Here is a 14,196-nt window from a genome sequence, read left to right as displayed (position 1 = left end):
TTATTTAAATAGTTTTTGGCATATTTCAAGTCGAAAAAGTATTGCCAAGTGATACAAAAGCCTTGAAAATACTGGCCAAGATGTTTAAAAGTGATCTTCGAGACTATAAAGGCGCTGCGGAGTTAATGCAGGATGCGTGTACGCAGCCCTTGCCCTAGGTTCATCGCCGTGGGATGGAACCCCAAATTACGGAATATAAACGATGGAACACTGACCCATAACCTCAAAGAGGGGGGCCAACAGGTGAGGTTTTCTCTGATTTTAGGTTCAGCGAACAAGGACGCAAATATGATGTGAGATGATGCGAAATACTAAAAACATGCATGAAACGAGCGGGTCCGAGAGACTTTAGCTCGAAGATCGGGCTCTTCGCGAGACGTCGTAGCTCTGATAAACCCTACTGCAAAGTTCGGGACGCGAGCCCGCAACTTTGATAGTACACAAAACAACATGCATTACGTATAACCGAGCTAGTACGCGATGCTCCACGCTCGATGTTAAATTGTGGGCGCCCCCAAATTACGGAATATAAACGATGGAACACTGACCCATAACCTCAAAGAGGGGGGCCAACAGGTGAGGTTTTCTCTGATTTTAGGTTCAGTGAACAAGGACACAAATATGATGTGAGATGATGCGAAGTACTAAAGACATGCATGAACCGAGCGGGTACGAGAGACTCTAGCTCGAAGATCGGGCTCTTCGCGAGACGTCGTAGCTCTGATAAACCCTACTGCAAAGTTCGGGACGCGAGCCCGCAATTTTGACAGTACACAAACAACATGCATTACTACAAAGTTCGGGACGCGAGCCCGCAACTTTGATGTTACACAAACAACATGCATTACTACAAAGTTCGGGACGCGAGCCCGCAACTTTGATAGAACAACATGCATTAAGTATAACCGAGCTTGTACGCGAGACAGCTCGAAGATCAAAACTTCGTACGAGATACGACAGTTTTGATGAAGAACATACTATGTTCACTGGTTTTCACAGTCCACAACAAGAACCAATGGTGACACTCTTCGAGGTGGATTCGAGGCTCAAGATAGAAACAAGACCAATGCACCTATCAAGAATGTATAACAAAAGTTATAACCGAATACCACCTCTAAACCTAAGCAAGGACTGTGGAAAACATAAGTGGTCCGGCATCAAACCAAAGTGCTAGCACAGCAAGGTGGACCCAAGAGTGGTATGATACAACTGTGACACCCTCACTGAACAGGACACAGGAAGGGTGGCCCCGAGAGGGTACACCATGCCATGCATCCAGCAGGCAATTGTCAACCAGGTATATGTAATATATCTAACTGTCTTTCATGTTGTGAACATACCACCACTAATGTACCTTAAAATACTTGAACATAACATTGTTTACATAAACAATATACATATAAATGAAATCAACAATATGTGTCAGACCATCAATAACTCATGAGTTAGGGGCTGTACAAATATGCACTCACAGTAAAAATTTCTATCTATATACATATATGTCTAAAGATTTAATATTCTTAAGACCACCAAACTCAACGGACAGATCAGATTTGTTCTTAACTGAAAACCAAAAATATATATAGAAAAATATTATAGTTTTCAAATTGTGGATATGGGAACCTTGGACCATCAATATCACATGTCTTGCACAGTTTTAAGATAAAACTGATTCCTTAGGTTCAATAACACCTAAACTCAGAAAAATTAATCCGCTTCGAGTTTAAAAATGTCATATAAATTTACTGCAATTCCATGTAGTCCATGTACAGCACCCACAGTCCTTACAGACTAGAAATTTAACAAACTGTTGTCTGAATGACCACCCATTGGTTAGAATCAGTATAAATGTCTGGCTGACAGAGGGGCTACACTCACATTTATCTAAATGAGTTTCCCTCATTGTTAACTATGATTAAAGTATATTAGTGCAATAAATACTTTAGGTTTACTATGAATAGAGACTAGTTTACATCAGAAATACAGCAAGAATGCAACTCCTATAGAGATACTAAATATCAATGAATATCAATGATATTAAACATTGCCCAATCAGCAAATTGGCAAGATTGTTGGGAACCTTCTGTGAACCTGCCCAAGAGGTTATGTTCAAACACACACAAAAAATAATAAAACAAGTTAAGTACTTAGCCTTGTTGCATAACAATAGCAATCTTGATGCTGTCAACTGACCTAAGATGGGGCCCCATTACATAATCCGAAACTATAAGAACATTATAGAAAATGTATACTAGAACTAGTTTCTAAAGCTTTTCTAATAGAATGGTGACACATTGTAATGGCGAAAACAATTGTAGTGTGGTGCCTTGTTTAGAATGATGACTTGCATTTAATACATCAATTAGAACATAATATTAACTGGATTAAAACACATTGCAAGATTATACAGCCAGAGTAACATGGCTGCAAATACATAAGTAAGATAAATAGTGCTCAGTTCCACATGTAAGTCAACGAAAAAACCATACTTGTTTCGTTATCAATAGATTTTGGGCCCCACAAGTTTATCTATAGCAATAAAAACAATGTGACACACACATCTCTAAGAAGTGAGGCACCCAATAACATTAATGCTACTAAACACTAAATGTATATGCATCAATACTTAGTGGACATGAATATGTTTTTTAAGCATTCCCAACATTTGTTTACCTTACTAAATGTTTCAGAATATTAATAATGACAAAGCAAAAAGTCACTAAGTTCTTATTCACCCAATTTTGGGATTTTTAACCGACAACACACACTGAGCAGACTAGGTGCCCTGACAAAAAGCATCTCTTAGGGGAAGCAGTTAGAAGCCAACGTTAGATAGCTCATTAACCATCATGTTACCATCTGTGTCAACAAAGCAGTAACCGGGATCCTATTTTGATCTTCACCCTTATTAATTAGGAAACATTAATAGAAAGTTTAGAGAATGGAGCTAGCTTCAAAACCCTAAATTTCCACAAATCAGCATTGACTCTAAAGATGGGAGAGGAATTAGGTATGGATAACAAAGGATTTCTGAGAGGCTTACTCAGATTGAGATTTGCCTGTATTACAGAAAGCCAGAACCCATATTTTGTATTGAACCAGCTAACTCATCTGCTAGCTGCCTCAAAACACAATATTATAAACATATTGCTTATCGGTTAAGAAAGTATAGATGGTTATTAAATAGAACTTGCAACAACTGGTTACAAGCAACATGATGACAAAATAGGCTAGAACATAATTATATGGCACAGGAATAACTCTTTTGACAATAGACACAAACATACATATATTATGTTAATGAAACATACAATACACCTGTATCTGAAGACACAGAATTATTTAGTTATTTATTTGAACCAAGACACAAAAATCTTCTAACTCCTAGCTTGGATAGCTGCTCAATGGGTACTAGCCGCCCTCTCATACATTAAACTAAATAACATAGCCCATGTCACACCCTGACAATTAATAAGATGAGAATTGTGATAACCAACCTTACTCTCAGTAAAAAAGGAAAGGAACCATAATGTACTTTTTACTTTTAAGATCATAAATTATGGCTAACTTCTAAGATTTAAAGATCCTTGTAGCCTTAACCAATACCTGAAATAAGTTAACTTTACCATATTAAAAGTTTTACCCTTGGCCTTCAAAACAGTTAATCAGGTATCAAATTTATACCTGCTGACAGCTGTATCCCACACTCCAGCAGTACATCTGCAAGAGCAGCAGGAATGCTCTTGAGTTTAATCAGGGAAAAAGGTGGTTTGGTTGTAGGTTCTACTACCTTTGCAAGGCCTTATAGCTCATGTCTTAGGAACCGACAACTGCAGTGACAAAAATTTTAATTTAATTTTAATCATAATTGAGTGACTTACAAACTGCAACTGACAGTAAATGGAATATCTCATTATCATCTTGTTATTTCTTATTAATAGCTTATAAATAAGAAATATTTGCAGTACCTTAAATACTCTTATTATTACTGCGCTAAAAAAGAGCAAAAATTAGTAACTAATTATCTAATTTTATGGCAAAATTAAAACAATATGAAGAAATCTGTATTACTAAAAAAATCATAATTACATTGTAAATAATTAAAAATAATTATCAAATTGTTTGACACAATTAACACAATGTGTAGAAAATTTGTTACTAAAAATTTATTGTTACATTGTTAATAATGAATAATTAATTATCAAACTGTACACAATATCACTATGTATTGGAAATGTGTCTTACTCAAAATCCATAGTTACATTGTTAAAAGCTAATGGTTGCTAAAGGTGCAGGAAATTTGTATGACTTAAAAAAAGTCATAGTTACATTGATGTCAAAAAGAGCACAAATTGGTAATTAATAGTCAATCATGAAATTGGTGGACACAGTCTCCACAATATGTGGAACAATTGATAAAGATATATTTATTTGCATAAACATGTGTAACATAACAGAAATTTGTTCATTGTTCCACTTAAAAACTCATATTACATTAATCTCAGTAATAGAACAAAGATAAAGAAGTATTTATTTGCCTAAAACATGTATTAAACATCTTTTGATGTGGTGAAAATATAAGGACAATATATGCATCAACATGTTCTGCCCTTTTGGCTTACAAATTTGGCATTTAGAAAAAATTGTTAATTACTACAGACTAATTTTATAAAAAATGAAAATTAATAGTTGATCAATAATCAATGTGTATGACAGAATATATGTATTAAACATTTTTTGATGTGGTGAAAATATAAGGACAATATATGCATCAACATGTTCTGCCCCTTTTGGCTTACAAATTTGGCATTTAGAAAAAATTGTTAATTACTACAGACTAATTTTATAAAAAATGAAAATTAATAGTTGATCAATAATCAATGTGTATGACAGAATATATGTATTAAACATTTTTTGATGTGGTGAAAATATAAGGACAATATATGCATCAACATGTTCTGCCCTTTTGGCTTACAAATTTGGCATTTAGAAAAATTTGTTAATTACTACAGACTAATTTTATAAAAAATGAAAATTAATAGTTGATCAATAATCAATGTGTATGACAGAATATATGGATAAAAACAAATATAGATACTAATATTAGGATAATATGCCACTATAAATAGATATCTTAATAATTATAAAGCCTTAACCGTTATTCATCATATCCAGGCTTATAAGATGTACCCATTATGCCTCAATCTCTGAACAACTACTCTGTTAATCAATTATATTTCAGATCAACATGAAATAAAATTGAGGATTGGATTAACTTACCTAAGTGACATCCAATCGTAATTTTATGAAGGTTGATCTGAAATATAATCACCCACCCCAACCCCAGCATCAATAGCTGAACCCTGGCATAATGGGACCCACAAAATCATGGTTAGCTCTAAATCAGTGACGTTTAGTTGTGAGTTGCCATAGACTAAAAAACTTTTTTTTTTTTATTCTCTGAAAAAATTCGCGATGCCACACAGTAGCGAATGGGAATACTACTCTGTTAATCAATTATATTTCAGATCAACCTTCATAAAATTACGATTGGATGTCACTTAGGTAAGTTAATCCAATCCTCAATTATTAACACGTTCAGTGCCACCGACTCTCCCGGAGAGTCCACGTAAATTTTATTCCAGTGCCGTAGACTCGCCTGGCGAATTCAATGAGTTTGCTGTTTTTTTCCAAAATGCATGTGTATTTTTTGCTTAAAATAATACTGAAGACCAAATATACCCTAATCTAAAGAATTACGTGGTGGGCCGGGTGTTAGACCCAGTTTATAATCGAAAGAAAATAAACTATTCTGCAATGCCTTGAACTCGCTAGGCGAGTTCACTAACATAGAATCTCAAACTTTTATTAATGAAACATATATAATTATGGTAGATACTTTTATTTTCATTTTACCAAGTCACATTCACTTGCAAAACAACGGCGGATTGTGTTCTACATCTTGTAGGGCTCGAATTTCGTGTTATTATATAGGCAAAGGAATGGTCTACTGGAATACTTCCTTCATATTCAATTCATGTATGTATGTATGTATGTTATGTAATTGGTTTATATTATATTGTGGCAGCGTGCTGCTGGGGAGTTTGTTGCGCCGTTTCTTCATCACAGCTAAAGCACTTAGGAAGCGGTGAAGGGTGGGCGATAGCGCGGGTGCTGTCTTATGTTCTTAATAAATTTCGAACGTATTCAAAATGTAATTTTACTTAAAACATAACAAATTGAATAATCATAACATATATAAACGTTCTTCGAAACTTCACAATAAACATTTTAAAACTTTACTGTCTTTTAAACTAGATTTAAAAACAACCTGTTTATAAAACAATATTAAATATTCAAAATATAACCTAAGCAATTACCACTATTTATAAGATTGACAACCACAGCATAAATTACGAAACAAACATACCTTTTCTTTTATCTGCAGTGTTTCTTGCCATTTTTATATGTTAAATTACATCGTATATTAGTTAAACACTTTTTAATTGCGTTAAACAGGCAACATAGTCTGTCACGGCCACAAAAATAACAAAACATTGTTTTTACCCTAACCCAATGCCACTGAACTCGCGTGGCGAGTCGATGCAATTCATGTTGCAGTGCCGGCGACTCGCCTAGCGAGTCCAACGTAAAATGTAGGCGGCATCTGAGTAAACATCGTGAAAATCGTAGTGGTAATGAAAGTGTTAAAATGAGAAAGAAAAAAGGCGAGCTGGTTTTACCTAATCCTCATTGACTTGATTCGGACTCGCTCTTCACTACTTTTTTTGACAGTCGTGTACCTAATACACTCGTGACACTTACCATTCCGTCTATATACTTTTAAAAATATACATTTTTTGCGGTATACTTTACTTAGCAAGGAAGCTTGGGCCTACCACCGTCTCTACAAAGTCTCTACAAAGTGCTGCGGCCTTTGTTAAAGCGGGATGGCGCGATAGCCGGTGTAGAGCGGCATGTCTTTCCACAACTGAATCATTATTCTTGCAAGAGTCGGTGTTAGGCCCTGAATCATGTATATTCTGGCTCCATTACAGCGCCCTGAAAATTACATTAGGTTGGTTGGTTTTACTTATCCTTGGCAAAAATAACACGGATTTTAATCAACATTTTGGGCGTATATTTTTAATAAAGCGTTACTGAGAGCTGAGAGAATCGTGATTAATTGCGTTTGTTTTGAAACTGTTGTACAAAATTAAGACTTTTGTTAATTTAATTATTATTTTAATTTGAAGCATGATTAAAGCACTCTGGTTTTCTGAGATTATTTAATTTGTGTATTTTTTTTATTGTTTGGCATTGTGTACCTACTTAATACGTACTCATAATTTAATGATTAAAATTTCATTGATAAAAAAATATCATTTCTTTTTTAATTGAACTGCATGTCTTTACCTTCCTACGAAACAGATAAAATAAAATTAAAACTAGAAGCTGCTAAGCGCGTTCTCATTGGATGGCTTACTATGTTTTGGTCAGTCTATTTGTCGAGGTGTTGCGATTGTTTACTGTAAAACTGCTGTAAACGATTTTGTCACAAACTTTATCTGAAGTGAATCGAAACATGCTGCAAATTATGAAATGTGATAGCAAAACTGTTGAAATTATCACTAATGATGTATTTCTGTCCAGCATAAGATTTTCTTTCAAATTTGTTTATCTTTTGTCTATTTGTTTGTTAGATAACTAAAAAGCGAAGTCATTGAACCACAGTCAATGCCCTGAAGAAAATCTTTACTGAACATATAATATTATTAGTAGCATTCGTCTAACACATATGCGCTATCCATAAATCCAAATAGTAGAGTCGACTGCACAAGTTGAGATACACTTTAAGAGAAAACTACGTTATTCCTAAGCCAGTAAAGTTGATTTTCGTAAATTATTGCTACGTCTGGAAGCCCTTTGGCAGTGATAAATACGTTATGTCCATAACATTAAGGTCGATTTTCCTAAATCATTGTATCGTGGTATCAGGGACTTTGTTGTCTGGTGTCTGAATGATATAAAACTTTTTGGAACAACTGACTGTGAGCGGTATCGCGTATAAAGTTTTATTGGAAATATAAGAAACTTTGAACATTCATAGCTTTGAGTCTGATATAAATTGCAAATGACGCCTATGGTCATGTTGAGAAGAATGGAAATATTATTTATTTTGTCGTAGTTAGAGTTTAGTGCGAGTTTTTGATTGTGAAAGGAATGCAAACATGAGTGTGGATGTCTTTTCATTGCATGACTTGAATTGCCATCTTCTGATACCAGAATATAATCTATGCCATCATAATATTGCATTGTCATACATGCATGTAAATTGTTACCTCTATCGAATCGGAAACTAGGAAAAGATAAAGAACAAAATAACCTTTTAAAAAAGACCAAAAGAGAAACATCGCTCATTCCAAATACATTTGTCAGAGCAGACACAAAAAAAAAACTATAAAAAGCAATTCCTAGAAGCAAGATTGCTAGAAAAATCCATTTGAAAAGTCTGGCAAAGCCTCTAAAACAAATTGTCTGCTGTTTTAGAATTCCGAGAAGCATTTCCATTTTAATTTTCTTTTATTTGAAACCTCTTTCTAGTGTAGATTATAACCTTTAAGGTTGGTCTGGAATAAAGTCGATATTTAATTTCAGAGATAACTTTTATCCACCGGACAAAAGGGAAACCCCTTAGTGCACGTTTACTTGATATTTTATGCAAAAAGTTTTAATTCCTGAACATTTTTTTCTTAGATTAGCTTTATTTATTAATTACATTAGCTTAGAATGTCATTATTTTGTCGCTTTTTACTTGAAATTTTCTTTGTCATTTCTTTATTATCAGTAGGCAACCGACAGGTTAGTATCATCACGAACATTTAGAAAGAGAGTTAAGAGTTAGCAACCTTTCAAAACACATTACAAATGAGGTTTAAGTTTAGACTAAGAAGGCTATGTATATTTATTTCAAAGTTTTTGGCCTGCAGGCATGCAGTGCGTGATTCGTGATTCTTGATTCGCCCTCATTCAATGAAACGTTATATCATGTTTCACAATCAATATGTTACTAATATCTCTTTAGACACATACAAAAGTTTTACAAAAGTCGCCGCGCAGAGCCAGATCCATCGAAAATAGACACGTAGGTATCCATAAGCTTTCATAATGCAAAAACTATTTGAACAAAAGAACAATAATGAAAATTAAGCAAAATCTTCGGTGGAGGCAGTCCGTCGACTGCCCCTAATGTAATTACTCCAGCGTTGGAGAGTTTAACATCGTACTGATTTATATTCCATCACCTGGGGACTGGTCTAGGTATGTACCTACCTAAGATAATATATATTCTTGGCTTGCTTTTGTACGAACGCTGTATTTAAGAGGGGAAACAAAATCCGTTAATAGAATTTGAGAAAATACAGTTGTCGAAAGTTGTAAAATGATTGCTGACTTCCATGTAGCCATTTAGGTCAAGACAGATAAAATTAAATGACTTATTTTTTAAGTAACTTAATGTATCATCACTTTTTAAGTTAAAGTCATGAGTTCGATCCAAGCGATTTTGTGATCCATGAATGCTTGTCCTGAGTCTGAGTGTGTCTGTGCATGTGACTTGAATTTTTGCGAAACCCCCAAGACACAATTCCCAAATTTCTTAGACTATCCTGAGAAGAAGATTGTATGTAAAACCGGTTTAACTGTCTTACCTCACTCAACAGAGTACCGAGATTCACATGGACTGACTGCCAATCAGACCTTCACCACTTTTTAGGGTAAGCTAATGTAATCCGCGAAAAGATTATACTGACTACTCTTAGTAGGTTTACAATCAGAAATACCTAATACTTAAAATACCATCCTGCCAAAGATTTCAATATAAAATCAACAACCGAATTTAATTTGGTCTAAAAAGACTACGGCTTTCGAATTTTGCCAAGGAAGTGAAACATTGAGACGAAATTGCCGTCACGAATAACTTTGTACTTGCATTATACTTGAGGAGTTTCGGAGTTCGCTGCGGTTACAACACTCGCGAAATTGACAAACAAAGCTTTATACGAAGCAATCAAAGTGCACAAAGCCTTTTAGTATAAACAGCGTTTAGCAACGTAATAATAATATGTATGTACGTCCCCCTTCTGGGCATATACCTCTTCTCTTTTATTCAGGGGCATTGATCACGACCACGCTAGCTCACTGTGGGTAAGCAATTTTAGATTCTAATGTGAGGATTCCTCGTTATTTTTCCTCCACCGTTGGTCAGTAATGTCTTAGTTTAATTTAGAGAGTATATATTTTTAAAAGGTCCCATCAGTACTTGCTGGTCAGAGAATCGAGAATGGACAGTCGTGCACACCCATAACTACCGGTAGCAAACACTCTCGTTTAGTAAGATATCTAAAGATATTAAATATTGTTAATTTCTTTTAAAAGATTTCATTGCGTGATAAATATTATCGTCTTTGGTGAATAAGCCTTTGCGACAATATTGCTAGACAGATATGTACGTTCATTTTGGTGGCTTAGCAATAAACATACATACTGCCAGTCATTTGACAGTCCCACGTATATTGCGCGTACGAAATGCCGCGAGAATGATGTCGGCGTAACGTGGATCTTAAGGCATTTCTTTATTAAAAATACAAACGGTGATCTAAAAGTTGAAGGCAGCTAGCACCACGTCTAAAAGAACGACAAAAGAGAGACGTCTTTCTAAAACGTGTAGAGCGTTGTCTCGTTTGGACAAAATTTAGCAAGCAATGACGCCTTCTAATTAATTTAATTATTTTCCTGCGCGAAGATCTAACTGGCAATATGTAGACACCAGGCCATATGTGTAGTCAGTTATAGATAGACTAGATAGATTACTGGACAATGGGCCCACCCAGTGTTGATAGAAACAATTACGTTAATTTGACTAATTACCCGCACTACATTCAGAGATTGATTATAACACATGAATTACCTGGCACACGGAGATTTAAGGTCTAATTATCTGCCATTAATTAAGTGGCCTTGATATAGGTCAAGAGCTCTAAAGTTTCATACACACACAGCGAAGTCAGATCCGTCAACATTGGCTCACGTCAGAATCATTGCTGCTGAGACGCGTCAGTGATTCAATTCCTACGTGTCAGCTGCTCTACCCTAGTACTTTACGTCAAAAAAAATACTCCAATGTATGGAATTTGGATTCGTTTCGATTAGTCACGTGACCTTGACCTGTCATCTCTATGCGTTCAAAAGACATTTTTGCATAAAATCCTATCTAAAGGGGCAGGCGACACTGACAGTTGGGAATGCATTTATAAATAAACCGCATTCCCAATTGTCAGTGTCAGTGATGTACGAAAAATATTTGACGCTATTCTGAAATTGTGAGTTTACTCTGCTTGCTTGTTATGTGTGAATTAACCTTAACACAGCACACGCTTCATGTAATCATGATAATGTATGTGCACTTAATCGTTTGATGAGGCCTCCATAACCTGGGTTTCCGTGTATTGATTCTATTAAAGCTTTTGAACTATCACGCAGTATCATAAAGGTAAACAAACAGTGAAATATGCTTTTTTTCCGTGACGTATTTCGAAAAAGACAAAACGTATTATCAAAGAAAATATTGTAAATAGTCATTACTTAGTGCTTTTGAACGGTGTGTGTGAACTTAAGTCTAAAAGTTAACTTTAAAAAAGGGTTTTGATTTTTGTCTGTGAATTCGGGCTATTTAGCCATTTTCTTTGCTAATAACCCTAGTATTATTATACTTAATTATATCACAAACATTTTTTGCCGTCTGTATCTATTTTCTGTCCCCATAATTCAATTGAACGATGTAATGAATGTATTTTGCACGCCATTACGCACCCATTCTATTGACGCAGATTTATGCGATTAACTTTATTTATTGTAATTGTGAACGACATGTTATCGACGGGTGCCAAACAAGTGCCATTATGGAGAGCGCTGAAACAGGATAGTTATTGAAACGAGACGGCGATATATATAGTAACTAGCTGTTGTCCGCGACTTCGTCCGCGTGGTTAGAAGATATAAGTTAGGATTTTTTGAACTTCTTCTTTTCTTTCTTTTTTCCACATTTTATTACGTTATGGTATATAGCCTAAAACCTTCATAGATGAACAGTCTATTCAACATAAAAAAGATGACACAATGAAGACAATTTGAACCAGTAGTTTCTGAGATGAGCGCGTTCAAACAAACAAACTCTTCAGCTTTATATATTAGTATAGAAGAGTGCTGTCTCGCTTCGACGAGAGCAAAAGTTCTTCCTTAAGAGCTCATAGTATGGTTACTGTTTAAAGAATACTAGACGTTGCCCGCGGACTCGGTTGCTAAAATCGAAAACGATCCCACGTCAATATAAAATCGGGATAAAAACTACTACTATGTGTGTTAATCTTTTTCTATTCTTTTTTTAAATAAACGACTGCCTCACTAAGGAATTTAATCCTTGTATCGCGGGGGGTTTCACAAACATACAATTCACATGCACAAAGACATCCAGACTCAGAACAATCATGCGTGGATCGCACAAATGCTTGTCCTACGCGGAGATTGAACCCGCGACACGTCGCTTAAAGTGGGTTTTGGCGTGATGACCTCAACCACTCGGCTATCCGTGCAATCCTGATTATAAACTATCTGTGAACCAAGTTTCATCTTAATCGTTCAGTGGTTTTTGCGTGAAAGAGGAACAAACATATAAATACAAAATTTCGCGTTTATAATATTGTATATGTATATTGTATTGATTTTACCGATTACTTTTCTTTTTGTGACGATAATGTACCAATTGCAGTATTATTGGCAGGGTAAAGGTCCTGTGTATGAAGGATTGCAACGCATACACCGACACAAAAACGCGGATGACGTAGCACGGCGGTTCAGATTTAGTCAGTAAAAGTCTGACACTACTCATTTCCTCCCCCGAGGGAGTGGGTGTCCATGAGGATTCCCCCGCCTAAAAAAAAAACAAAAGGGTAAATATCCTCTCAAGAGCAGATGTGATACTTTGGGTACAGCAGTCATCGTCACCAATCACAATAGCTACTCTCGCTCTTGGTATTCGAGGGGTCTATATATTGGTCCGTAGCAAGTAACATAAATCGTCGGACAATTGGGTAATTAAGTTCCGAGAAACAAACCAATTCTTTAAGAGCACGAAGCAGTAAAATATTAGAATAGAAATCCTGCGACCGCGGTACGGTCACTTGAATAATGTAAACCAACTTGTGATACCGAAAAAAAAAGATCAAAGAGACAACTTCAGATCCTTTGGGATTAGATCCAAACATTCCTTAACTGAAATACATAAAGGATAATGTGATTACGTATATTTGTCAAAGCTAAGTGGGTAAATCTAATATGAAGTAATTTCGTACGATTGCTCTTCAATAAGTTCGGATACTTAAGAGGTATTGGCTGATTATAAACATCTGTCGTCTTTTTACCGTATAGTTGATTTAAAAGCTGGTGTCAGAGTTTGGATAAGTCATATATATATTTATAGAGCTGTATATATTTATAGACACATAATTAAAAGCAGGCAATGTATTAGCGATGACTCTGGTTTTCTGGCGGTCCATGGGCAGCGGGGATTGCTTGATACTAGGTGATACGCAGGCCGATTTGCAGCCTATTACTTATGTAACAAAAAAAACGACACAGAATAAATGCTTTTGAAAAAACAAGTCCATAGCAAAAATATCCTACTAATATTTTTTATGTATCTTTCTGATTATGAGAAGCATAAAGGTAGATAATGCTACATGCAGACAAAAACAATGCACACGTACAGATATTGATTTAATTTTAAAGCAATGAAAAAGTACTAAGGATCAATGAGTTCAGTTTAAATTAGCTAATCGTTACGAGAAAACTCCAATCAGCCTGACAAAACTTCTTAAGTAGGTAGCAGTTACACCCTGTTGCCGTGAGGAAGCAGGACAGAGCACTACACTGCGTAGAGCGACTTCTCACTCCACATTTGCAGCAGTCTGACTTCAAGCTATGGTCTTAGATCTAGACCATTCAGAACCATCGTCATTCTAGCTATTTCCCAGCTCTGTTGTGGTCGGCTTCCAGTCTTACCGGTTGGAGTAAGTACGAGTGCTTAGCAAGGAGCGACTGCCTATCTGACCTCCTCAACCCAGTTACCTGGTCAATACG

The sequence above is a fragment of the Trichoplusia ni genome, chromosome 15 (genome assembly GCF_003590095.1).
Source record: "Trichoplusia ni isolate ovarian cell line Hi5 chromosome 15, tn1, whole genome shotgun sequence".
Taxonomy (NCBI): domain Eukaryota; kingdom Metazoa; phylum Arthropoda; class Insecta; order Lepidoptera; family Noctuidae; genus Trichoplusia; species Trichoplusia ni.
This window is presented reverse-complemented; position numbering follows the sequence as displayed.